The sequence below is a fragment of the Mesoplodon bidens genome (genome assembly GCF_964165515.1).
Source record: "Mesoplodon bidens genome assembly, contig: HAP1_SCAFFOLD_72, whole genome shotgun sequence".
Taxonomy (NCBI): domain Eukaryota; kingdom Metazoa; phylum Chordata; class Mammalia; order Artiodactyla; family Ziphiidae; genus Mesoplodon; species Mesoplodon bidens.
In genome coordinates, this window is record NW_027671438.1 from 487,616 (window position 1) to 514,428 (window position 26,813).

Below are 26,813 nucleotides of genomic sequence, written 5' to 3' on the forward strand. Positions count from 1 at the left end.
TGGAGGCTATCTAGCAGGGAGAAAGCCAGGGAAACAAATCCCCTGCCTTCACTTTCCTCCTCCCTCCCTCACATCTCTCTGATGCTCTCCATGGCCCAGACCCAGCTAGAAGTCTCAGGGGCTGGGATCCTGTCAACCTCACCCTTCCAGTTCACCAGAGAAGGGTGGAGAGGGGACCTGGGAGGGCAAACAGAAGATAACCACCCAGGAGAGATCAGGATCCTCACCTGTAACATGACTGTGTAAGAATGTAGACTTGCCTGCCCCCAAAAGTTATGTTAATTATGTATATATGCGTATATATATGTGTGTGTGTGTGTATATATATATAACATAACTTTTTATGCACATTTTATTATGCCTATATATACACATATATATGCCCATATATACATGTGTGTTTTCTTAAAATAATAGCACACAAGTTCTGTACAGTAAGTCCCCTACATACAGACCTTCAAGTTGTGAACTTTCAAAGATGCAAACATGCATTCTCATGTCCAATCACGTAAGTTCAAGTGTCTGGGGTAAATTGTCACGTGCATGCATCTTCTACGAGTGGTTGTGCTTTTGTGTAGTTAACAGAACTGTATAGAGGACAGTAGTACAGTATCTTTATTTCAAGCCCAGGCTGTCCAGAAGCAAGCGTAAAAGCATAGGTAAAGTAGCTGGTACTACTGTACTTTTCAGAGTACTGTACTGTAAGATTAAAAATGTTTTCTTTATTTTTTCTGTTTGTTTTGTATGTATTATTTGTGTGAAAAGTATTATAAACCTATTTCAGTCCCATACTATATAGCCGAGTTGTTAGTTGGGTACCTAGGCTAACTTTGTTGGATTTGCAAACAATTTGGACTTAAGGAACGCGTTCTCGGAATGGAACTCATTTGTATGTAGGGGACTTATTGTTTAACTTTCTTACTTGAGATGCTTTACCAAACACTCTTTTTCTTTCCTTTTTTAAAATACTTTCTTAGTTATGGAAAATGTCAAACACACACATACATCATAAATCCCTAGATGCCCATTATTTTGCTTTAGTACTTATCAATTCATGACCAATCTTGTTTCATCATGCTCGCGTCCAATCTTCATAATCCTATGATTTTGAAATACATCCCATGTTTGGCTTTTGTTAGGCCAAAGGCATGTTAAAGCTATTTTTTAAAATGAATCCCCTTTCTCAATCACAAATTAAGCATATATTTTTAAGAGCTGAATCATAGGCAGTAATTAATATATTTTAAAAGGTCAGTCAGCCTCTCTTAACCCTAGATTGTTTTAAAATGATAAATGATCGCAAAACACAATGAATAACATGATTTATATAACTGTTTACTGTGTTATAGTTTAAAAATACTGGCTTATACCTTTTTTTTTACCTCTTTTTCTTTTCATTGTTTGGTAGTTAACTAAATTCCTAAATGACGATTTCTTCCGTTTTATTTATCCCCCACCCCTATATTGGGAACCTATCATGGGGTACCATTCAGTATATAGAACATTGTTCCCCTCTGATTTGTAATGTCCCATCTTCCATATATCAGATTTCAATACATGCATGGGCCTGTGTTGGGCACCTCTTTTTATTCTGTTGGTTTATTATTTTTTAAATCATTGTGCCAACATCATACTTTATAATATACTATAAAGTATCACTTTATAATAATTCTTCATATCTGGCGTTTGGAGTCTTTGGACGTATCCTAGCCTTTCTTGGCCCGCTCTTCCATATAAATAGGTTCAGCTTGTCAAACTCCATGGGGAAAAAATCCTATTGGTATATGGCAGTTGATTTCTAAAATGATCTGAACTACAAAACATATTTGTTGAGAACTTTGAAAGTTTTCTAGAAGTTTATGAACTGAAGGCTTCATGAGGCTTAAGACAAGCAGCAATAAAATATGATTTTCTCTTTGTGCATGTGAAGGCTTGATTAAAAGAAAAAGAATATATTTTTGTAATATTTGTGTGTCAAGCATAGGATCCATATCTTTTTGTTTAATGTAGTTTTCTACTCACTTTAAGATCTTTCTTTGCAATATGGGCTCTCAGTGACTAAAAAGGCAAGGTTGAGAAGAAATGAGAAATGATTGACAGAAGATCTCAAGAGCTCAATGGTCTCAAAAACTATGCACCATGGACCCAAGGGGCAATGCATAGAAGGAATATATTAATTGGCTGGTGATTTGAAGATATTAATGATGAAGACCATGGCTGCAATACAGCTGAGCCACCAGTCATTTAAAAATGTAGGATCTGAATGCTTAGGAATTGTATTAGTTATCTGTTTGCTGAGTAACAAATGAGTGGCTTAAAACAACCCAGGTTTTATGGGTCCGGAGTCCAGGCACTGGGTCCTGTGCTTGGGGTCTCACCAGGCTCTGATAAACGTGTTGGGTGGACCACATTTTCATGTGGACATCAGCCTGGGGGGGAATGCACTTCCATGCTCATTCAGGTCGTTGGCAGAATTCATATCCTGGTTGCTCCAAGACTGGGGTCCCCAGCTTTTTGCTGATTGTCACTGGAGGCCACCCCAGATCCTAGAGGCAATGCAGTTCCTCCCTGTGGGCTTCTTCGGTGTGGCTGCTTGCTTCAGCCAGCAAGGAGGGTCTCTGGCCTGTAGAAGGCCCGGTGCCTCTTTTATGAGCTTTCACCTGATTAAGGCCACACAGGATAATCTCCTTTTTGATTTACCCTTTTGACTTGGGACCTTTATAACATCTGCCAAACCCCTTCACCTTTGCCATACTCAATTGTTTAGAAAAAAGTCACAGGTCCTGTCTATGCTCAGAGGGAGGTGGTGATCATACAAGGTGTCAACACCAGGCGAACAGAGTCATAGGGCCACGCTAGAGGCTCTTTGCATAGGGCTAAAATAAAATGGCAGAAAAATTGTCATCTGTGGTCACAGTTCTGGCCACCTGGTTCTTTAAAAGGAAAGGGCGTTTCTGGGATGAGACCTGCAGAGGCAGAGGTGTTAGGGTGATGTGGGTGCAGCCCGTTTTGCCTTGTGTTTGTGAGAAGCAGAAGGAACACACATTGGCCTCCCCGAGCTTTCAGGGTATCTGTGCTGTAGGGCTTGGGAGCTTGCTGTGGGCTGTCTCCCCTTCAGAGCAGTAGATGTGGGGACGCAGACACGTGGCTCTGACGGGCAGGCAACACGGATCTCCTTGCAGTCAGCAGCCCAGGAAAGAGTTAAGCCTTGGCTTTTGTTCCTGAGCTAGGAGATTTTGATTAGGTGCTTAATTGCTATTGGAACCTCGTGTGTAGGGTACACGCTTAGCGACCTGAGACAGTCAGAGACCGAATTTAGTACCTACTCTTAGGCCTGCTCCCAAGGACGAGAAGAAAAGGAGTTGTGAGGTACATTGTTGGCACAAACGCTGGGTGAACAATCACCTTCCTGGCCCAGCAGCAGTTTCCTGGTGCAGGTGATTCTGTGGCATTTGTGCTGTACAGCTCCCTTCACCTTTCTGGCCCCAGCCTGCAAAAAAATTCTGGCACAGCAGGAAATTAGTGCCCAATGGCAAGAGAAAAGGAAATTAGCATTTCCTAACAGCTAACCAAACACAAAAGCGTCCCCCAGCCTTGCACGGAACACCTCTGACCATCCATCCCTCTATGGCCAAGCCCTGCACCTTACAATTTGTGCTTAATTATACAGGAAAAGAGAAATCTGTTTCTCTGGGAGAGCCTCTGAGAACCTGTTGGGGAAAGCTTTCAATTTTAATTACAGAAGAAATACTGGCTGAGGCAATGGTGAAAAGGAATTACCTTTCCTTTTCTTCTGATTTTGCAAAACAGCTGGCAGCAGACACTGGCACATAGAAGGTGTGTAGGAAATGTGGGTCCAATAAATGAATAAATATGTGAATGAAAAAACAAGTGTGAAACACTTACACAAGAATATTCTTCTTTCAAAAGAATAATGAAAAATAATTTCATTCAATAAGAGTCATTCTTAGTTACTGATACATGACTCAGTAGTTCCCATTCAATTTAAAATGTTCCATTTTTTTCTGATACTTAACAAGTCATTAATTGAATGTTGCTCACTTTTAAGGCCAATCTGTGAGACATTATTTATCCTGTCTACTCTAAAGTTCCAGCATCAACGCAGGCGGGGCTTCACCATGTACTGATCATGGGACCTTGGCCTCTCATTGCCTCAGTTTTCTCATTTGTAACATGGGTATAATAATAGGCTTATTTCATAGGCCTATGAGGAGGAAAACCTCATATATATTTGTGTGTGTCTATATATATGTATTTAAACAGTGTCTTAGAATAGTGTCTGGCACATGATAAGCATTACAGAGTATTGACTGCTGCTCCTAGTACTGTTATTATGAGAACTAGCTGTTGAGAATAATCCTTCATATACTGGTTTATTCCACTCAAGATAAAGGAAACTAATAGAATATTAGAAATCAGATTAAACACAGAAAGCCAGTAAAATATACCAAGACAGAAGATGATGAGAGTGTAAAAGCATAGAAGAAAAAAACGGTTTTTGTTTTTCTTTTTCTTTTTTAAAGAAGGAAAGAGCCTAGAAATAGGACAAAAACTATTCGTTGGCTATACTGACATGGAGATCGCTGGTGACCTTCATAAGTAAAATTTCAGGACAGTGGGCAAAGAGATTACGGTGAGAGAAGTCAGATGGATGTAACTTATAGAGTAAATGGGACGGGAGGAAATGGAAACAATATATGAAGATAACAATTTTGAAAAGTTCAGACATGAATTGGCTAAAGAAGATATGCAGGGATTAGGGGAGGAGGGAGGGAGGCTTTCATGTTGCACGTATAGTTTTTAACATTTTAAGTTGGAGTTACTAGTCTAGAATGAGGTTGAATTTTGGCAAGAATCATTCATAAGGAGTAGATGGGTTGTAGAAAATGCAGTGCTGTGAAGTACTTGAGAAGATGAGAGGAAATGAAATGCTATCTGTAGTGCACATGGACTTTTAACTTTAACTCCTGTAGTAAAAGGGAATACAAAGATCAATGCAAATGCTAATGGATTAATGGATTTGGCAGTGGACTATTATGCATACCATAATGTCCTTTTTCTATTCCAGGATTTCATCCAAAACATCACATTACCTTTAGTTGCCATGTTTCCTTAGGCTCCTCTTGGGTTTGATAACTTCTCATATTTTCCTTGGATGACCTTGACAATTTTGAGTAGTTAGTTTTTTGTAGGATACCCACTACTAGAATTTGTTTGATGCATTTTTCATGATAATATTGGGATTATGTGTTTTGGGGAGGAAGACCACAGAGTAGAAGGGTCATTCTGTAAGATCACATCAAGTGTACGAAGTATCAATATGCATTATGAATGCTGAGGTTGACCTTGATCACCAGGCTAAGGTAGTGTTTTTCAGGTTTCTCCATCGTACGATTACTGTTTTCCCATTTTCATGCTGTACTTTTTGGAAGGAAGTCAATATGCTCAGCCCACAACTAAGGAATAGGGAGTTATGCTTCAGATGGGGTACTACATAAACTATTTGGAATTCTACTGCACTGGAGATTTATCTATTCTCCTGCATTTATTTATGTATCCAATTATTTATTTATATCAGAAGAACTCATGGATTTTTATTTTATACTTTGGGTTATAATCTAATTCTACTTTAGTTACTTTGTTCCTCAAATTGCTCTAGTCCTGACCCTTGTGAACTCTTTTCAGTTGGCTCTTGTGCCACTCTGAGGTATCCCCATCCTATATATTTTTTTGGAACTTTCTGACACTATAAGATGGTCTTGTCTATAAATCTTGTATATTTACTGCCCCAGTCCTAGAATCAGCTATTTCTTCAAGGATAACTAGGTCTTTTTAGTGGAGAACGGTATTAGACAGGAGGATCTGCGTGTGGGGTGTACTAATTGCTGCTTGGATGTCATTGCTTCTAGATCTTCTCAGCTGACAGAGCAAAGAGATAATATGTGTGTACATGACCCATGTATAGGCACATATCTATAAGTATCTCTCTACATAACCATGTGTATTAAGGTAATATGAAGCAATATTAAGCTAAACATGAACGTATATTGATGTTTCCAACTTTAATCTGTTACCACATAGATCATCTTAGCCTCATCTCTTGCTTATCTTTAAATTTCAACTCCAGCAAAATACTTGACTTTTAGAAGTATGAAAATCAAATTGTAGCAACTTTGGGAAGCCACATCATCTAGCAGAATAATTCTTAAAGGGCAAGGTGTTTATCATCAAATTTTAATGTACAATCAGCAGTATTTTTTAACATCAGTAGGCCTCCAGACCTCTGCTTCCAAGAAGATGAAGTAGCCCATTTCTCCCAGGTTCTCCCACTTAAAACTAAAACCCTAAACATAACAACAAACAAACATAGGAAGACGCTGAAAGGTGGAAATGAGAAGGCAGACTTAACTAGGGACTTTGGGACTTGAGGAATAACATGGTGATGAGTCCCCTGTGTTTCCTGTTGCTTCCCATACATCCTGGAGAGGGTATTACAGGAACCCCCAATCAATAACCACCAACAGAACAACAGACAAAAAAGCTTCAGAAAAGAACACAAAACCCTGTTCCCCCTAGCCAAAGTATGAGGAAAGGGGTTGCTAAAGACAGAAGACCATTTGGGCAATAATATACACACTACTCGAGCCAAGTGCCAGTGGAATATACACACTACTCGAGCCAAGTGCCAGTGGAATATTGCACCCATCCCCTATGTCCTGTCGTTTCAGTTGGGCCAAGGTAGGATTTGATCTTCCACACCACCCCACTCCTGCCCTCCAGAAGAGCCAGCGCTCTGATTCCCCACCAGGGTTGTTTCAGTGTGGTCCAGTGGTGAGCTGAGCCTCCACCCCTTTCCATTAGCAAACAGACTTTAAAAGGTGGTGCTGACAGGCTAGTTAACACTGGGCTGCCCTCACACAGTCGTGGGGTCCAATGGTGGGACTTAGCCTCCGTCTCTCCCTGACATCAATAAGAATAGGATGTTACAGGTTGGAGGGAGTAGGCACCCCACTAACCCCCAACACATGGTGTCAGTGAGACCCAGTGGGGTGCTGAATCCCCATAACCATCCTGAGGCAGTAAAACAGAATGAGATGGCACAAGCAGGGCTAGTTGGCAGTTCTCTTCCTCTTACCTTGGTGTCAGTGGGGCAAGCACGTAGCTGACCCTCTACCCACACCGGGCATCAACAAGAAGGAATGAAGTGGGAGGAAGGACAGCAAACATTTCACTTCTCCCCTCCCCTGGTGTCAAGAAATCTACTGGGGAGATGAACTTCCACTCCTACTAAAAGGCAACACAATGATATTAATGTTCCCACTTTTGGGGGAAGGTGTCAGAAAGGCCATAGGATAGCTGAACTTCTACTTGATCTGTCTGCAGTGAGGCAATGTAAGTGCCCACTTTTGCTGGGGTATTGTCAGTAGGGCCCAATGGAAATCTGTATGTAACCCCCCAGTCCTCATACTACACCTCAAATAGGATGATTTCCTTCTAAAATGTAATAATAAAATTAAATGGGATGCAGAGTCATATAATAACTCACAATGTTTAGAATACAATGGAAAAACACTCATGACACTAAGAACCAGGAAATCACAGAATAAATGAGAAAAGACAATAAACATACACCAACACTGAGATAAAACATCTATTGAAATGATCAGACAAGGATTTTAAATAAGCTGTCACATAAATGCTTCAATTAGCAATTATGTGTTCCTTGACAGAAATGGGAAAAATAGAAAATTTAAACAAAGAACTAGAAGCTATAACAATAAAAAATGAGAACAGTAGAACTGAAAAATACAACAATCAAAAAACTTTGCTCAAGAGTAGAGTGGATGGGGCCTCCCTGGTGGCGCAGTGGTTGAGAGTCCGCCTGCCGATGCAGGGGATACGGGTTCGTGCCCCGGTCTGGGAGGATCCCATATGCCGCGGAGCGGCTGGGCCCGTGAGCCATGGCCGCTGGGCCTGCGCGTCCGGAGCCTGTGCTACGCAACGGGAGAGGCCACAACAGTGAGAGGCCCGCATACCGCAAAAAGAAAAAAAAAAAGAAAAAAAAAAAAAAAAAAAAAAAGAGTAGAGTGGAGATTACAAAGCACAGAATCATGAACTTAGAAGAGATCAATACAATCCACCACATGTACAGAGAAAAATAGACTGAGGGATAGAGACGGGAGAAAGAACAGGATCTCAAGAACCTGTAAACAGTAACAAAAGCACTAACATTCATATCATCAAAGTTCCAGAATAAAAACAGAGAGCAAGTAGGACTGACAAAGTATTCAAAGAAATCATGACCAAAAAGTTCCCAATTTTTTAGAAAACATAAACACAAATTCAAGAATCTGAGCAAACCCAAAGAGGAAAAACGCAAAGATATCCTTGCCAAGACGTGTCATAATTAAACTTCTGAAAAGTAGAGACAAAAAAAATCTCGAAAGTGGACAGGCAGAAACGATGCATTACTTATTGAGAAACACCAATTCCAATGACAGCATATTTCTTGTCTAAAACTCTGGAGTCAGAAGCATGGACATAACATTTTTCAAGTGCTAAGAAAAGAACGCTCAGCCACAAATTCACGCTTTCTATATCCACTTTCTTGTTTGACTTACATTAATGGACTACTAACTCATCTTTCTATATCCGGGACTGCCGTCACCCTTCTCCAAAAATCTAGTCACAGTATTTCCAGAGTGATCTTTCTGAAAATGAAACAACTTTTTCTTATAAAAATACCTGATTGTGTTATGAAACTTTTCTCTCTTCTAAGTTACCAGTTAAAATGCTTCAATGGAATCCCATCTTTCTTGGAGTAAAATCTCACATCCAAACTCTCTTTGTCCTTTTGGGCTGCTGTAAGATTATGGTGCAGGTTGGGTGGCTCATAAACAACAGGCATTTTTTTCTCACAGTTCTGGAGGCTGCAAGTGCAAGAATAGGGTGGCAGTATGGTCAGATGAGGGCCCTCTTCTGAGTCACAGACTTCTCATGGTAACCTCACATGGCAGAAGAGCTTCGGGAGCTCTGGGGCGTCTCTTGTATAAGAGCACTAATACCATAATCATTTCCCAAAGGCCCCACCTACTAATACTATAACCTCCGGAAATTAAGATTTCAACGTATAAATTTGGAGGGGAACACAAAGACTACACCACAGCACTTACTATACATACATGGACCATTCATGGTCTGCCTTCTACCACCCTCTCCATTGTCTTCTTTTCTTACACTCCAGTGAGCATTTCTTTCTTCTTTCTTTTTTTTTTTTTTTTTGCGGTACGCGGGCCTCTCCCTGTTGTGGCCTCTCCCGTTGCGTAGCACAGGCTCCGGACGTGCAGGCTCAGCAGCCATGGCTCACGGGCCCAGCCGCTCCGTGGTATGTGGGATCTTCCCAGACTGGGTCATGAACCCGTGTCCCCAGCATCGGCAGGCGGACTCTCAACCACTGCGCCACCAGGGAAGCCCCAGTTACATTTCTTATACTGATTATGAATGGAACTCCTTTCTGGACTAATCCTTAACCATTCATTTTCTGGCAAACATGAATTTATCTTCTCTTTTCCTCAAAAATTCACCCTTCCTTCATGTTACATATCCATTTCCATTGCCTTCTACAGGAAGCCCTACTGATATCCCCCATATACTACTGTCCACAGCATGAATTAACGTCTTACCGTGTCTTCCTATAGCACTCTGTAATAATTTTTACGGTAACTATGGATTTTCTTATTTGAGTGTCACAATACATTGACTTCTAGGTGGCACGATAATGATTTTAGTAACAGTAACACTGGTGCCTAGTTTAACCCATGGCCTACTTTAGGTGTTCAATAAATGTTTGTTGAATGAGTGAATGAATGAATGAATAGATGGTCAGTTTGAAATCTTAATCATGTTACTTTTCAAAAATCTGTTAAAAAGATACCCACAGTTTTCCAGAAGATTAGGGACTTAGGATCTTCAACTTGATTTAATAGAGGAAATTTTTACTCATACACCATGCTTAAATACCTCAAAGTAAAACCATTAACCCAGGAATTTAAGGTTACCATTTGGACTTGCAAGCCAATAATTAATATCTCCTGCCCCCACTGTATTAGATGGTTTCAATGCTCCACTCATATCTCCCCAGCACTCATCATTCCAGTATATGCTGATAGACTCATGCTACCACCTGCAATTATCCACCTTAGGGCAGGCCAGAAATGTACAGGAGTTAATGTATCTGGGTGTAGCTTTCAACCAAGGACAGAGGGGACTGGAAGATAAGTACTTCAAGTTTCTCACCAATTCTTGGGATAACTCTGAGACATGCTCTATAGAGTTTCACAGAACTCCCCTGAAGTACTGGCAGCAGTTTCCTGCAGGAGTAATTGATTCAGTAATGCACCTCTGTTGGCTTCCTTCCATGGCTCCATTCTCAATTCCCACTCCACTTCTGAGTTTTCTGGAAGCACCTCCCAGATGCACAGTTGGCATTCAAATTATTGCCTCAGGTTCTGCTTCTAGGGGAATTCAATTTATAGCCTCCTAACAATCCAGTGCTCCTTACAGAGCCATCACTGGTACAAGTACCAAGGCATGGCACATTATGTATCACCCCTCCTAAATCCTAATATTTTGAAACAGATAGGAAAGAGCACGACCTTGAAGAGAAAAATCGTTTCTATGAGAAGAGCCAATGGATAAAGGGAAGGAGAGACAGTGCCATTTGTTTTCCATTAATGATAGTGTGAAATTTATGGGCAGATGGTCTAACAGGTGTGACTGTGATTTGAGGGGCCTGCTCCCTTGGTTACAGAAGACTGCTATTGTTATTATTATGGAAGCACAACCTCATGACTTTATTGCTTCACTTGATGTAGCCTTTTCCTTTACCCTTAAATCTTTCTACATCACTGAATTGCAGCCAATAGATTTATTTTCTCCCTATGGCTCCATCACACAAAAAAGACACACATGTGCACACACACACACACACACACACAGAGTTTTGTGTATGCCAGTGCTAGAAAAGAGAAGCTCATGGTGCATGTATGCAATGGATATTGTACATTACAGGTCTCTGTGAAATAGTTTTCTGCAGGTTCGTATGTTTATTTTATGAATAATTAACTTTAGTAAAGTTAATTTCCTGAAAATCTTGATGAAGGCTGAAGAAAGGAAGTAAATTTTAAAGAAAAAGACTTAGAAACTTGCCCTTTTTGCCCTCTCTTTGTGTCTTAATGAACAAAGTATAACTGGGCCTTTTTTGAAGTGTTTGCTTGGGTTGAAGACACAACATGCAACCTGTGCTTTTATCATAATATGTTCAGTTTATGAGTACACAAACTTATAAACCGTGAATTTCCCTAAAGTTATTATACCATTTAGAAGATGTTTGCTGGGACGTTTACTTAAAACCAAACAATTGAGGTCTATATGTCCAAATAATTTCCTTCTCTCTTGTTGTCTCCATTTCAGTTTCCTGAGTTTCTGGGAAGGCCTGGTTTCCCCAAAGGAACGATTTCTGGTAGAATTCTGGAAGTCTGACCCAAGAAAAATAATCCAGTATAGCCAATGAATTGAGGACAAGAAGGTTTCCAATCAGGTAGGAACATTTAATCTCATACATTACAATCACCTTAAATAAGGTGTGCTGATAGCTGGGTATGATATAACCGCTTGGAAAAAGATGCATATCTAACCTACCCCACAAGGAAGCTGTTCTCAATTCCCTTAGAGGTTGTGGTGTTTATCAGAGAGTGCCTTGGGGGAAAATGAATACAATAACAGTATGATGCTTTTTTTTTTCATTTTTAGCTCATTGTTGCCAAGTACACTTGGTGATCTTGGTGCCTGTGGTTTAATCCCAGGAGGTTAGACATGTGGAACAGCACATTAACCCTTTTTAGTATTTTCTCCCAAGACAAATCATTTTTATAGGTTGTCTCCATGGTCTTCTAGTTGCTTATCAAAATTAAGCATCATGTCTTCTAAGTGAGTAATAGCCCCGGTCAGTGTGAGGAAATCAGCTTGGTTCTTATTGGGGCACATCTTCTTGGTCTTGGCACAAAGTGGGTTCACATAGGGAGTTAGAAGGAGAAGAATGGGGCATGCGAAAGGGGAGTTCTGTGTTCTCATTTACCTATGCATGTTGAAACTCCACTAACAGTTTTATTTTCATTAGCAATTTGTGATAAAAACTTAGGGTAAAGGGAATAATGAAGCTGTGCCATTATATGGCAGGACAAAAGATAGTAGTGACATCAAAGTCAGGGCCTATCCATCTCATTTGCAGTTATATACTCAGTGTTTAGCCTAGCATTTGACCCCTCATCAGTATTCAATAAGAAGATGCGTGTTGAATGATTTAGGGATGAATTAATGAATGAAAAAAGTTAATATGGTAGAAAATGTGTTTTAGCCTTGTATTTTCGTGTGTTGACTTCTGTATTTCAAGACCCAGCAGTATAACTGACACATAGAATATAAGCAATAAAATTTGCTGAAAGAATGAATGTGTCCCCACAATTCTAAGAAGAATTTTAAGACCAACACAGACCCCATATCTACCATGGTCTATGACAGAAGTATCCAGAGATGAAAGCCTGATCTCAGCTAGTGGTAGAGCTGACAGAATTTATCTAGTTTTAATAATTTACAGCTCATCCCATTACATCTAGGCATAGTACCTACGTGAGCCATACAATTAAATGTTGACTGAAAAAAAATGCACAACCTAAAAGTTGAGAATTATGTTTTATTTGGAGGACATACTGAGGACTTAAATCAGGAGACAACCTCTCAGATAGCTCTGAGGGACTGTTCCGAAGAGGTAAGGGAGGGCACGGGATATTTAGGGGTTCTTGCAAAAAAAAAAAAAAAACCCAGGTAGTTGGAACATCAAAAGATTACTGTTAATTAAAGAAACTAGACATCTTAATTAAATAAATTTAGCACTTTTCTATATATGGTGAGATGCAAGAATCTGGTCTCATGGAAATCATTCCCTTGATATGCACTTTAATTATCTAGGGCCAGTATCCTGTTTTCTCCATCCTGAATCCCCTCAGGGTGCAGCATTGGGGGTGGCTTCAGTGGCTGATGGCTTGATGGCTATAACATCCTTTGTACTGATACCGCAGGCTACATTCTTTGTCCACGTAAATGACTTGAATATGGATAGTAAATCTGTCGATTTGCAAAACGTAATTCTTGGAGCATTTTTAGAAGGACAAAGTTAAGGGCAATTTCAGAATCACTAGCAGCTAAAATTGCTATTTATACTTTTCCACCGGTAGGTAGTAATCTGTTGTTGCTATCTTCAGTATTCCCAAGGGATAACAAAAGCCATTTAATTCTAGAAAGAAATGTAAACTTTAGCACAATGCAACTTCCATAAAACCAAACACACAAACACACACCCAACTCTCGCAGATATGAAGTAATAATCTAAAATAGAATCCTGGAACTAATTGCAAAAAAAGAGCAAATGTACTCATATTGGATTTTATTCTTTTATTAATGTTTGATATATATATATAGGTATTTATTAATAAAATTCAGAGTTGCTATATGGAGAAATAGCTTTGTACCAATATTGTCTTTGTATGTGTTTATCAGTAATGTATGAGATTGCCTCCTATGCTCCTTTTCCTTTATTCTCTTGCAGGCAGTAGATGTAGTTATCAGTTGTTTTTAAAATTTCTAGGCAGCCAAAGGACTAGTATCACTTAAATAAAGAAGGCAAATTGTCCTAAAGTAGGAACAATTTTCCTTCATTATGGAACATAAAGTCCTCCTATGAAGGGGGAAGAATTTCATAGCTAAAAGCTTTCAACTACAGAAGATGTATGAGTAACTATGTATGTTGTTTCAAAGTGGACTCTCTATAATTAATGTCTAGGGGTTATCTTTGGTATATAATGGATTTTGATTTTTTAAATATTATTAGATAATCTACAAAAGAATATATTTAATTGTATGTAAGTTATGAGAAATAATAAAAACTCCTGCAAACACACCACCAAAACTAAGAACTAGAATCAAAACTGCTGAGTCTTCTCTCTGTTCTCTACCCTGATCCCACCTTCCTGCTTTCACCAAAGAAATCACTCTGATCTTGGCTTTATGTTGAACATCCACATAATTTTTATCTGATTTTGCTTATTATTGAGATTTATAAAATTGATATCATACTTTAGTCTTCTGTGCTTGCTTTTTTTACTCAACATTATGTTTCTAAGGTTCATCCACTTTACTTTAACTAGTGTTCATTCATTTGTACTACTGTATAATATTTTATTGTATAAATACAAGAAAATGTGTTTATTATTCTATTAATGATATTTGGGTTGTTTGGGGCCTATTACGGACAGTACTTCCATGAACATTTATTTTAATGTTTCCTGGTACACATGTGCAAGATTTAACATAAGTAAAAGAGTAGACATACTAAGAGTAGAATTGCTGAGTTGTAGGGAATTCAAATATTCAACTTTAAAAATGCATGTCAAAATGTCTTCCAAAGTTATGGAATCAATTTTCAGCCCTTTTGCTCTATAGCTTCACCAGTTAGAATGGCCATTCTAGTCTTTTGTTCCTTGTATTAGTCTGCTCAGGTTGTCCTAGCAAAATACCTCAGATTCAGTGGCTTAAAAAACAAGAGATTTATCTTCTCACAGTTCTGGAGGCTGGAAGTCCAGGCTCAAGATGTTGGCAGTTTGGGGTCCTCCTGAGGCCTCTGTCCTTGACTTGCAGATGACCACTGCTTCCTTGCTATGTCCTCACATGGCCTTTTCTCTGTGTGTATACATCCCTCTTATCTCTTTCTCTTCTTACAAGGACACCAGTCATATCAGTTAGGGCCCCACCATTATGACCTCATTCAACCATAATTATGTTTTTAAAGTCCCTGTCTCCAAACAGCCACATTGGGAGATGGGGCATCAACATACGAATTTTAGGGAACACAATTCAGTCCATAACAATTTTAATTTGTATTTCTCTAATTACTGATAGGCTGAGAATCCTTTCATTTGTTTAACAGTTGCCTATGTTTCCTATTCTGTGAAGTCCAGAGAATATCTTTTGTCCATTTTTCTACTGTTTATCTTTTTCTTACTTATTTGTATTGTTTTTTAAATACAAGCAAATAATCTTTGGTCAGCTATATATGACACAAATAAGTTATTTCATACCTTCTAACATTTTTAATATTGTCTTGTGATAAATAGCGGCTCTCAATTTTAATGAAATCAAATTTATCTTTTAGCTTAGTGTCTTTTTGTTCTACTTAAAATGTCCTTCCCTAGTTTAATGCTACCCAGATATAGTATATTTTCTTCTGAAAGTTCTAGTGTATCTTTGTTTTATATTCAAGCCATTAATGCACTTACAATCGACTTGTCTGTATTATCCAATTTCTGTTTTCTTATGAATAATTAAGTTTTCCAGGACCATTTTGGAATGAATGGATTTTTTAGGTGTGTCTGAGCTGTTCTTGACCATTCACATAAATTTCAGAATTGGCAATCCTGTAAAACCTCTATTAAGTATTTTTATTGTAATTGTATTGACTATATAAATTAAGTTGGGGAAAACTTACACCATTATGATGAGTCTTTTCAATCCATAAACAAGATGTACCTCTCCATTTATTTAAGACTTCTTTAACATCTTTCAATAAGGTTTCATTTTCTGCATAAATGTCTTGCACATCTTTATTTAGATTTATTCCTAGGTAGTTTTTTTTTCCATTTTAAATAATTTTTAAGCTCTCTCTTTGTTCCTGGATTATAGAAATCCAATAGATTTTTGCATCTTGAGCTTATATCTAGCCATCTTGCTAATATTGTTTTTTAGTAAGAGAGAGGATTTTCTTAGCAAAGAGGAATAAATGTAAAATTAAGTAAAAAGGTTATGGGTCAGCTCTGGTCAATAGAACTTTCCATGATAATGGAAATGTTCTTAGTGCTGTCAAAAACTACAGCCATTAGTCACATGTGTTTTTAAATTTTTAAATGTAAGTTCAATAAAATTAAAATTTCAGTTCCTAAGTCAAACTTCCCCACATTTCAAGTATTTAATAGCCACTTGTGACTAATGGACACTATACTGGACATTGTATCTCTAGACTATTAGACTGTGAAGCCATGGTGTCCCGGGATTTTATCTTTGTCAATGGCATAGTGAGATCTTTTATGTGACAGTTATTCTGTTATTAAAAAGAGAAGTTACTTAACCAAGTCATCCCTAACTTTTTGAAATAATCCAACATAGCTTTCACCATCCATGAATTTCTTGAATCATATTTATGTTTCTAAACTATTTCTTGTATCAGGTGTTCACTTTGTACCAAGTTCATTGTCCTAAAATGGCACATACCAAAGTATCAAGAGGTTCCCTTATTCCTGATAAGCTGTGATTGGATGAAGAAGACCTTGTTACCCTGCCTGTCTGATTTTTATTATAATCAGATGTTAATCTGTACCAGTCTCCATATTCAAAATTCACCTTCAAAATTATATGTTATTTACATGATGGTTGTCTTTATTTCATTTAGCTAGTATCATGACCTTATAAATGCAGTTTTGGTCATTTTCTGCTAAAACCTCATATTTATCTGTGTGGAAAAACATCTCCTACTTGTTTGCCCTCTTATAAACTCTTCCTATAATTTAATCCTCATGAGCTTTATTTCCCCTAATTGTAATTACTTAATATTTTGTAAAACATTTAAGAGATCACTGGTATGCTCTTTTTTTCAATCATCTATACATTTAAACAGTGTGTTGCAATAAGAAATAGTACTGGTAATCAGAAGACCAGAGTCCTAGTTTTACCCGTAAAAATGAACTATATGTGCATTTAAATAAGTTTTATATAAGGTTATATAAGGTTTATTCTGATTCTAAAATTGTTATGATTATTTAGAAAAGTATGTTTGAAATATGGCATTATTCAAAACCAATAGAGGTTTGAAATCTATTAAAAATCTACAAAGAATTCAACTATTTCACCTTTTTCCCTGATTTGATATTAAACTGTAATCCTTCATCTTTCACTTACAGCATGCTGTAGCTGCTGTTGACACAAAGACAAAATATAATGTCTAAATATTGTGTACTTGTTTTTTAAATGAATACTTTTGTTTAAAATTGTCTTTTACATAGATTCTTGATTCCCTTTTCACAACTTTTCCATTCCCCATGCTACTGCAATCAATCACTCATGATAGAAAATTATTCTCTTTTCTGTTTGCTAAAGCTCTTTTTAAAATACCAAGTTTCAAATGATCATCAATTCAAGAAACTTTGGGAAATGAACCTCATCATTTTCAGAATGAATATTTTGTTTCACTGGCTACCAGGACACCATCCTCTCCTAGATTTCTCCCCTCCTCACTCACCATTCCTTGGCAGTCTCCCTTGGTGATGCCTCCCATCCCTCAACGTCTTTTAGAATGCCCTAAGGCTCATTCCTGGCCCCCTTCACTCTCCATCTACCTTAACTACTCATGAGTTTTAATCTAGTCCCATTACTTGAATGGGAAGATGACTTATGATTCCCCAATTCGTACTTCTAGCCCTAAGCACTCACCTAACCTCCAGACTCCTAATTCCAATTTCCCACTAAATATCTCCAATCTATGCATAATAGACATTTCAAACTTAGCAAATAAAACTAAATATTTTGCTTTGATCCATCCATTGCACTCCCGTTTTTCCTGGCTCCATAACTCATCCAGTTGCTCAGGCCAAAAATGTTAGATTCATCCTTGAACTCTCACTTTCCCACAATTCCTGTGTCCAGTCCATCAGAAATTCTTGCCAGTCTAACTTGAAAATACATCCTGAATCCACCTACCTCTCACCTTACTCTTGCCGTCTTGACTTACTCCAAGCCATCATTGCTTGCCTCATCTAATGCAATAGGCAGCCTCTTCCACAACCTCCTTGCTTCCTCCCCTCTTGCCCCAATCCTTATAGTCTATAACCAATACAATAGCCAGAATAATCACAAAAAAAAACATGAATCATATCACATTATTTCCCAAAACCTGTTCCCATCACTTTAGAATAAAAATTAAACTTTTTACCTGTCCCACATGCTTTATTCAGTATTTCTTCTGCCCTACTCTCCAAGCTCGTTTACTACTACTCTTCTCTCACACACACATCCAGATTTTCTTTCTGCAGTGGCTTTCCCAACATCAGGGCCTTTGCACTTGCTATTCCCTAAAACCTGGAAGATTTAAAAAATCTGTAAGATTCCTCCAAGCAAGATCTTAGAAGGTATTTACATTTCATTTTGTAGAGACATTTGGTAGAAGACATTTTTGCAAAAGATAGATACATTTTACTTTGGCGGCTATTCACACATCTGGCAATTTCCAAGTTGGTTAAATAACAAATGTGAATTGATGAAGCTAAAATAAAAGAACTGTAGTTGGTGAGACCTATGTGTTTTAAACCGTGAACTTTGAGGAATTGTAGACATGCAAACTCCACCATGGTTTCAGTGTTAATGTGTGAGAATTAGCTAAGGTATTTTCCAAATACTCATTACTCTCTAAAGAGCTTCTGAGCAGGAAATCAGAACAGGGCCTGTGGACGTGAATTTTATCTAGTACCACAGTTGATTCTGTTGCAGGTGGTTTTCAGTCAGCCCTTTGAGTCAAGACACCAAGCTGGGGTATTTGCCCAGATATGATTACCAATGGTCATGCAAGTCACCAATGAGATACAATCGAGAATCAACAAATGACTGAAAAGAGTGACAAAAGAAGAAGAGGATCCAGTAAGGATCAGTAGAGACGCTATCCCAAGCACTCTTGGCTAGGAGTTTTACACATCCATTCATATAAATGGATGATAGTTAACAGCCAAATGGCACTGCACATTTTTTTAAGTTGCTGAGTATTAAAGTGTATGGCTAAGCATCATAAGTTTTGTTAAATTATATTTTGGTTGCTATAAAATTAGGTGTACATTGTGTGTCATAGATGTAGGGATACAGATGTGTAAATATATGTCATTGTTTCAGTTCTTCAGCTGCTACTTCATAATGTCTTTGCAACTTCTAAATGAAGGGCCTCTTCAAATATTGTTTAGAAAGGAAAGATACCTGTTCATCCCTGTCCACCTCCCTTTCTTCATCCCCTTCCTTGTCCCTTCCCTTTTTTTTTATATCTTTATTGGAGTATAACTGTTTATAGTGTTGTGATCCCTTCCCTTCTTGAACAAATTAGTCCATTAAGTGAGGTAAAATAACCCTTTGTCAGCATGGGGGAGGTGGGCATTCAAGGAACCAAATGACTTGGCATTGGGTCTCAGAGTCTGAGAAAGGGGAGAGGATGTCTGCATAAGGGAGCCTGGAGTTGACTGCTGAAGTCTGATTCGTGTGAAAGGGCATCCACATGAAGAAGTGGCCTTGGCAACCACTGTGTACAGATTGTCCTAACCCGTGCCAGGTGGAGAAAATGTGCAGATGTGAAAGTGGCAGCTACAAGAATTTACTTAAATACAGGAAGATTGATCAAATAATTAAGGATATTAAGAATATGGTAATCAGTGTTATTTTAATATCTGTGGAGGGAGTTAAAATATGAAAAGGGCAAAAACTAGAATGAAAGGGTGTTGAAAGGGAATGGAGGATGTTAATGTGAACACATGATTTTCAATATAGAGACATTATAGAAAAAACATAGACTATATGTATGCATATGTTTATGAATGTGTTTGTGAATATGTGTAAATGGTTATGAATATGTGTTTTCATATGTGTGTATGTATATATGTACATAAATCCCTTAGCTCTGCCTATTGAGAGTACCTGGGACCACTGCTTCCCAAGAGCAATGAATACACCTAGTGTCCAGATCTTGGTTTCTAAATACAGCTCTCCAACTGAAGGAACTAAAGCTCTTTGGAGAAATGGCTGATTCTAGAACCGCTAGAGGGAAAATATAAGATGACCCTAGAACATATTATTGTTTCAAGAAGTAAGGGATCAGCCATAAAAAGAAGCGAAATTGAGTTATTTGTAGTGAGGTGGATGGACCTAGAGTCTGTCATACAGAGTGAAGTAAGTCAGAAAGAGAGAGACAAATACTGTATGCTAACACATATGTATGGAATCTAAAAAAAAAAAAAATGTCATGAAGAACCTAGGGGTAAGACGGGAATAAAGACACAGACCTACTAGAGAATGGACTTAAGGATATGGGGAGGGGGAAGGATAAGCTGTGACAAAGTGAGAGAGTGGCATGGACATATATACACTAGCAAACGTAAAATAGATAGCTAGTGGGAAGCAGCCGCATAGCACAGGGAGATCAGTTCGGTGCTTTGTGACCTAGAGGGGTGGGATTGGGATGGTGGGAAGGAGAGCGATGCAAGAGGGAAGAGATATGAGGATACATGTATAACTGATTCACTTTGTTATAAAGCAGAAACTAACACACCATTGTAAAACAAGTATACTCCAATAAAGATGTTAAAAAAAAAAAAGAAGGGAGATATCACAGAATAATTGGGAAACATCAAAGGATATAGAAGCCAAACTGAAGGGGTTTCCACTGGACAAATCTTGAACAATCTCAGCCTCCAAATAAATAATGGCAGAAACGTATTATAGTCAATTGAATAAAATAGGAGTCTATGAGTTCATACTGATTTAAATAATTAAATTGAGTAAATTATGTTTGATGAGGAACAGGATATTTACATAATTACAAAGTGCCTTACCACAAAAATTATTAATAATGAAGGAGAAAAAAATAACTTTACAATGGAGAAGACTGGGTGGGTGATACACCTTAATCAAATGAGTCACATGATATTCCAGTAAGGTTACAGGGTAAAAGTTTGCCAAAATTGTTTGATAGGAAGCAGTGAGAAGAACAGAGCTTCACCACTGTGTTATTCCTGCCAACTACACATATCCTGAATAATCATGAGACAAATACAAACAGCTAAATCCTACAAAATAACTGATCCATATTCTTTAAAACTTTCTAGTTCATGAGATTCAAGGGAAGCCTGAGAAAATTTTCCAGATTAAAAAACTAAAGAGGGGCCTCCCTGGTGGCGCAGTGGTTGAGAGTCCGCCTGCCGATGCAGGGGATACGGGTTCGTGCCCCGGTCTGGGAGGATCCCATGTGCCGCGGAGCGGCTGGGCCCGTGAGCCATGGCCGCTGAGCCTGCGCGTCCAGAGCCTGTGCTCCGCAACGGGAGAGGACACAGCGGTGAGAGGCCCGCGTACCGCAAAAAGAAAAAAAAAAAAAAAAAAAAAAAAAAAAACTAAAGAGACAGGACAACTAGATGCAACATGTGACACTGGGCTGATCCTTTTATTATGAAGGACATGATGGGGATAATTGACAAAACTTGAAAGGGGTCTGAAGATTAGTAGCTCTGTGGTCATGTGTCAGTGTTAATTTCCTTATTTTCATGATTATATTTGGATATGTGTTTGTAGGAAATACTAAAGGATTTGGGGGAGACATTGCATTGTGTTAGCAACTACTCTCAAATGGTTTGGGAAATAAATTATTTTTATTGTCATTTCAATCTTTCTTTAATTTTCGAGATTGTTAAAAGAAGGCCAAAAAAAGAGGAGTAACCCTCCTTTTCCTGGCGACTGCCATAGTTAAAAGCTCAGTTTACAATGGTGGTCAGTTTTTCAGTCTATTTGTGCTAATTTCTGTTACTAACAACATAGCATCTTATTTTCTATTTGAGGTTTTTGGATTTTTCCGAATTATGCTTTTGCTTTTTATTCTATCAAATGTCTATGAATTTGATAAAGTCCTCGGTATTAACACAAAATCAGTAAGATTCATAAAAATAAAAATAAGTTCTTGGAGAAATTTATAAATTTCTACCTGCATTCAAATTGGAGTAAGTTGGCAAGAAATTTATAAGGGGAAAATACTATAAGGAGCACTCCCATTCAGAAACTCAAAATGGTTGCACGTGTTTATCTTGTAAGAGGTCTGTGATGAAACAGCAGGATGAAGGCTATATGTCCAAACTTAAATGCAATCTTTTAAATCGCCTTTTGTGTCAGGCCATGTAAGAACTGGGCAATTCAAGAAGTAAATTAGAACAATTCTTATTTTCAATAATTTCTTAGGTCAACACTTAGAATAATGAAACACTTATCTTTAACTCCAAGAAATCTGGACAGTTATTAAAGCAAATGTGTTGTCCTACTGGCCTACACCTGGTTACAAACAGCAGTACGACTTCAGAAAACCCTGGACACTGAGTGGGCTTTCTAAATATAGCTTTTTCTTTCTATAAAGGTGTTTTACAAGAATGCTATCTTTTGTGAAAATGTGGCCTTTAGAAAGGGTACACTAAGGTCTGTGACTTTTAGACCTAGAAAAGATTTGAAATATTTTCTTAGCCTGGGAATCCACATTTTAGAGGCATAGAAAGAGAAACCCAATGAAATTAAATATTTTGCCCACCATCAAATGGCAAACAAGTAATAACGACAGCACTCAAGCCTCTGTCTTCTAAATCCATTGAATGCAGCATAAATAGATTTCAATAACTGCTGATTTTCATTGTCCTCAACACTACATTTCTTCTGTGCCTTATCCCTCTTCTTTTAAGAGGGATGACAACATTATCTGCAAACTTTATCTATAACTATTTTTTTTTTAATTTTGCTGTTTTGTAAACTTTTTGTTTCTATGTTGAAAACGTGTAAGGACATTTACCTTCTTTCTTGAAACACCTTTGCCTGCATTTATCACATTTTATTGTTGAACTATCGTGTAGCAATAAGTACAAAAGCGCCTCTAGTAGAGGAGATAATATCAGAGGCAACAAGGTGTGTGTATGGGGGGGCGGGGTTAGAGTTGACATACCTTAAGGGAGATGAGGAGAGAGGGAAGAGAATAGAAAGTTTATTTATTTGAAAAAATATGGCAAGTTAGAGAATTTTGGTTAAACTTAATACAATATAGCTTTCCTTAACTTAAATTCCGGGTTAACTTCCACTCTTTACATTGCCACAGACTAGGGAATAAACAAAGCAAAAAGATTTTTGGTACCACCATTTTGTGTTAATTTCATAAAGATTTCTACAAGACTTTTAAAAAATAAATTGAAAAACGAAAGTCTTGTCTTTAGCTTATTTTCCCTGCATGCTTGCACTTTAATAAGTTGATAAATGGCATTTAAACTCAATAGTTATGATTAATTCTGTCCCACAATTTTTAAAAGCACTGGGGATTGTGTGCGTGTGCATGTGCCCACCTTTACAACCAGTAAAATAAAGTTCTTGATCCAAAAATGATTATCACTTAGACTATTGAATAAAATCAGATATGATAGAGGGGCCAGCTGTTGGTAGGTTTAAAAGTCACCCTAGGTGATTAATTCATGCAGCAGTGTTGCACGTCTCTCTTTAGATGAAGCACTTAGAAGTAGAACCAAGCATGGATCTAATTTCATATCTGAGATGTGTTTTATTTAGAGTTCTTTGGCAAGTGCTTGCTCTATGTGTTTTTATAGTCTTTGGTTGTGCTATAAAAATGTCAAAATTATGAATTAACAGATATGCAAAAGTGAAATCCTAGAAGATAGGATAAACATGAAGTCCTCTAATTATCACTCAAATAAGTTTGGTTGACACAGAACTGGGAATCAGATAAAGACATTAATAATTCATAATGCTGAAGTTAAAATCTTCTAGTTACAGCACAAAAGAAATCCTAATTTGTACCACAAGGTAATGAATTCAGTACTTTTCATTTGTTAAACATTTGCTTATTACCCTGCACCGTGCATATAAAACTGTTCCCAAATTTGGAGGGCAAGCAGGAAAAACAGACACTCTCTACCCTCAAGTTGTTTATACTGCAGTCAGTGAAATTTCTCTACTTTGAGATCTTTTAATTCCTCAGCTCATTGTAACATCTTCTTCAGATGAATTGTTTTTTATTTGTTAAAACCAATGTTTAGCACTTGAAATAGTTTCCTCAATGTTCCTGATAGTGAAATAGAGTCATCATGGTAATTTCCAATACTAATTATAGAGTTGATAGGAGAAATGCTCAAGATTGATAGTAAAGTGATTTCAATAATCTACAAAATGTCTTGAGGTTTCCCAGATAACAACTTGTCTCCCAGACAAAAATGCACTTATTATTTATCTTCCAAGCTTATAAAAATTTTTGTACTTTAATCATATAGAGATTTTACAACATCTTTTCATTCATATTTTAAGATATTTTGTTCAGTAGATTATCTCATTTAGAAACTATTGATTTATATATACATACTATGTAAATATTAGTATACATTTCTCAATGACTAGATTAGTGCTTTCTTAACTACTTAAATTTGTTTAATTCATATTGTTGTTCTTCAGCATTTCTTTTACTCACTGGAGCCTATCCTGCTGACTTCAAAAAGCCTGAAAAATCTGAAAATCCCATTTAAAGTAACTGTATGGAAAATCTTTAAAATAACATATAATAATGGTAGAGAAGAAGTGTATTGAACATTGTGCTGAGATTATTCCATTAATAAAGAGATTAATCAATAATTCTAATATTCAGACATATAATCAAAATGAAAAACAATCATAATACTGAGCAATGACATTTTCAATAAAGGGAGATATTAAATATTGTATAGGAAACTAGAATCTGCAAAGCAGACAAGTTGGCAATGATTATACATATATTTAAAATATGTTGAAACAGTCATAGACAGTTTTTCTTTTTGGCTGAAAAGACGCCTATTGAAGTGTTTAAGCACTACTTCAACTGGAAGAGATATTTAGACACTATACAGAAAACACGATTGCAGAAGAGCAGATATTAGCAGGTGTGTGAATGTGTATGTCTTTTTTGTGTGTGTGTGTGGTACGCGGGCTTCTCACTGCTGTGGCCTCTCCCGTTGCGGAGCACAGGCTCCGGATGCACAGGCTCAGCGGCCATGGCGCACGGACCCAGCCGCTCCGCGGCATGTGGCATCTTCCCAAACCGGGGCACGAACCCGTGTCCCTTGCATCGGCAGGCAGACTCTCAACCACTGCGCCACCAGGGAAGCCCGTGTATGTCTTTAATTAATGTATTTTCATTCATTCAAAAAGGGAAGAATGCCAAATTTACTTTAAAGGTGGCATTGTGATATGTTAAAGTTCCATTCTTAGACTTTTGCTGCTGTTGCTGTTCCTTTAGTATTCACCAAAGAGTACCGTCCTGTCATTTATCCAAGTTAGAAATCTAGGAGCAATCCTAGGATTCTCATTATAGGGTCCACTACCTTCATGCTCCCCCCTCAATAAGTAACACATTCTTGGCTCTCCTATATAGGAAAGCTGTCTCCAATGTACGCCTGCTCTGTCACTCTCCGGGTCCAGCATCTCTGCCTCAGCCTCCCATTGAAGTCACTTCTAGTTCATTCTGTGCAGGGCCATTTTTAAACCTTCCTCAGTCCTAGGCAATTGCCCTTTTAGAAGCTTTACCCTAAATGTTATCAAATGCATTAAAATGTGCCCAAGTCACATATCCAATATAATTTAGAGATAACTATATGAAAGCTGAGTAACATTGCTGTTGTAGTAATATTAGTTGAAAATATTAATTACACAAGTTTTGATCTCCATTTTGCAGATTTGTTTTCATATTCTGGAGCCCTTTTTTTCAGGTTCCAAACAATTTTCTAAGTCCTTCTCAAACTCCTAGTCCCTAGTGAGTGTGCTTTTACTGTCACAGGGTTGAACAGCCCAGACAGCAAGATGTCTGAAGATGAAGACCATCACAGGGATGAGTAAATCAGATACGTGGAAGTTGGAATGCAAAGTGTTTGTAGAAAAAAATATACAAATCAAGGAAGAAATTGCAGTGTCAATTAATATGATGTATATCAGATGATAGTATTAAAAAGCCAGGTGAAAATAAAATAACTTAATAATGTACATATTTGTCTGATTGTTTACTAGTGATGTACTGCTCGGTGTAAGGTGAGAACCACAGATATTATCTTCTGGAAAAAAACCCTTTAAGCCCTAACAGTTTCAGTTTATAAATTTCCTCTCTAATAAATGAGGAATAAAATAATTTACAATAAATTAATTATTTCCTCTTCTGAAGGTACCAATACCACAAATTCAGTCAGAAGATGGATCAAGTTTTTCATACATTTCTCTCATTTCACATTTTTTAAATAAATGAGACTATATTTTGTCTAATGACTACCAGAACAACTATCTGGAAACTGTGACTTCATTATATGTGAGAGAGTATTTTAGGAGATACAGATGTATATTTAGATGGAGATATAAATACATAGCACATATACACAATATTTAATCAGACACAGGAAATGTAGGATAGCTCCAGAGTGGTACACCCTATGTTCTGAGCTGCTCCGAAATGCAGTTCCTTTTTTTTTTTTTTAACATCTTTATTGGAGTATACTTGCTTTACAATGGTGTGTTAGTTTCTGCTTTATAACAAAGTGAATCAGTTATACATATACACATGTTCCCATATCACTTCCCTCTTGCGTCTCCCTCCCTCCCACCCTCCCTATCCCACCCCTCTAGGCGGTCACAAAGCACCCAGCTGATCTCCCTGTGCTATGTGGCTGCTTCCCACTAGCTATCTGTTCTAATGGGAGTTCTCTGGGCACAAAGGGCACTATTTTCTGTAATGAGATTAGAAGAAAGGATTTGCTAATAATTGCTTCTATAGCAACTAAAAATCTTGGAATCCCACCTTTCAGCATTTTGAAAATCTTAAAGGGGATATTGTCAGTAACAAAAAA

At 37.6% G+C, this 26,813-nt stretch overlaps 1 protein-coding gene and 1 long non-coding RNA gene across 5 annotated transcripts in view; one reads left to right on the plus strand and one right to left on the minus strand.

Annotated features, from left to right (window-relative positions):
* Window positions 1-26,813, minus strand: part of LOC308611351 (spermatogenesis-associated protein 31D4-like) — a gene marked incomplete at its 3' end in the record, with an annotated part of 243,645 nt that overhangs the window by 75,563 nt on the left and 141,269 nt on the right.
* The window catches only part of LOC308611362, a 40,684-nt gene that overhangs the window by 6,085 nt on the left and 7,786 nt on the right, over window positions 1-26,813 (plus strand). For 2 of the 4 annotated variants that reach the window (XR_014014874.1, XR_014014875.1), the window contains exon 2: window positions 11,494-11,620. The exons of the other annotated variants lie outside the window; for them this stretch is intronic. This is a non-coding gene — a long non-coding RNA (uncharacterized lncRNA). The remainder of the gene's footprint in view (window positions 1-11,493; window positions 11,621-26,813) is intronic. 4 annotated transcript variants of the gene reach the window in all.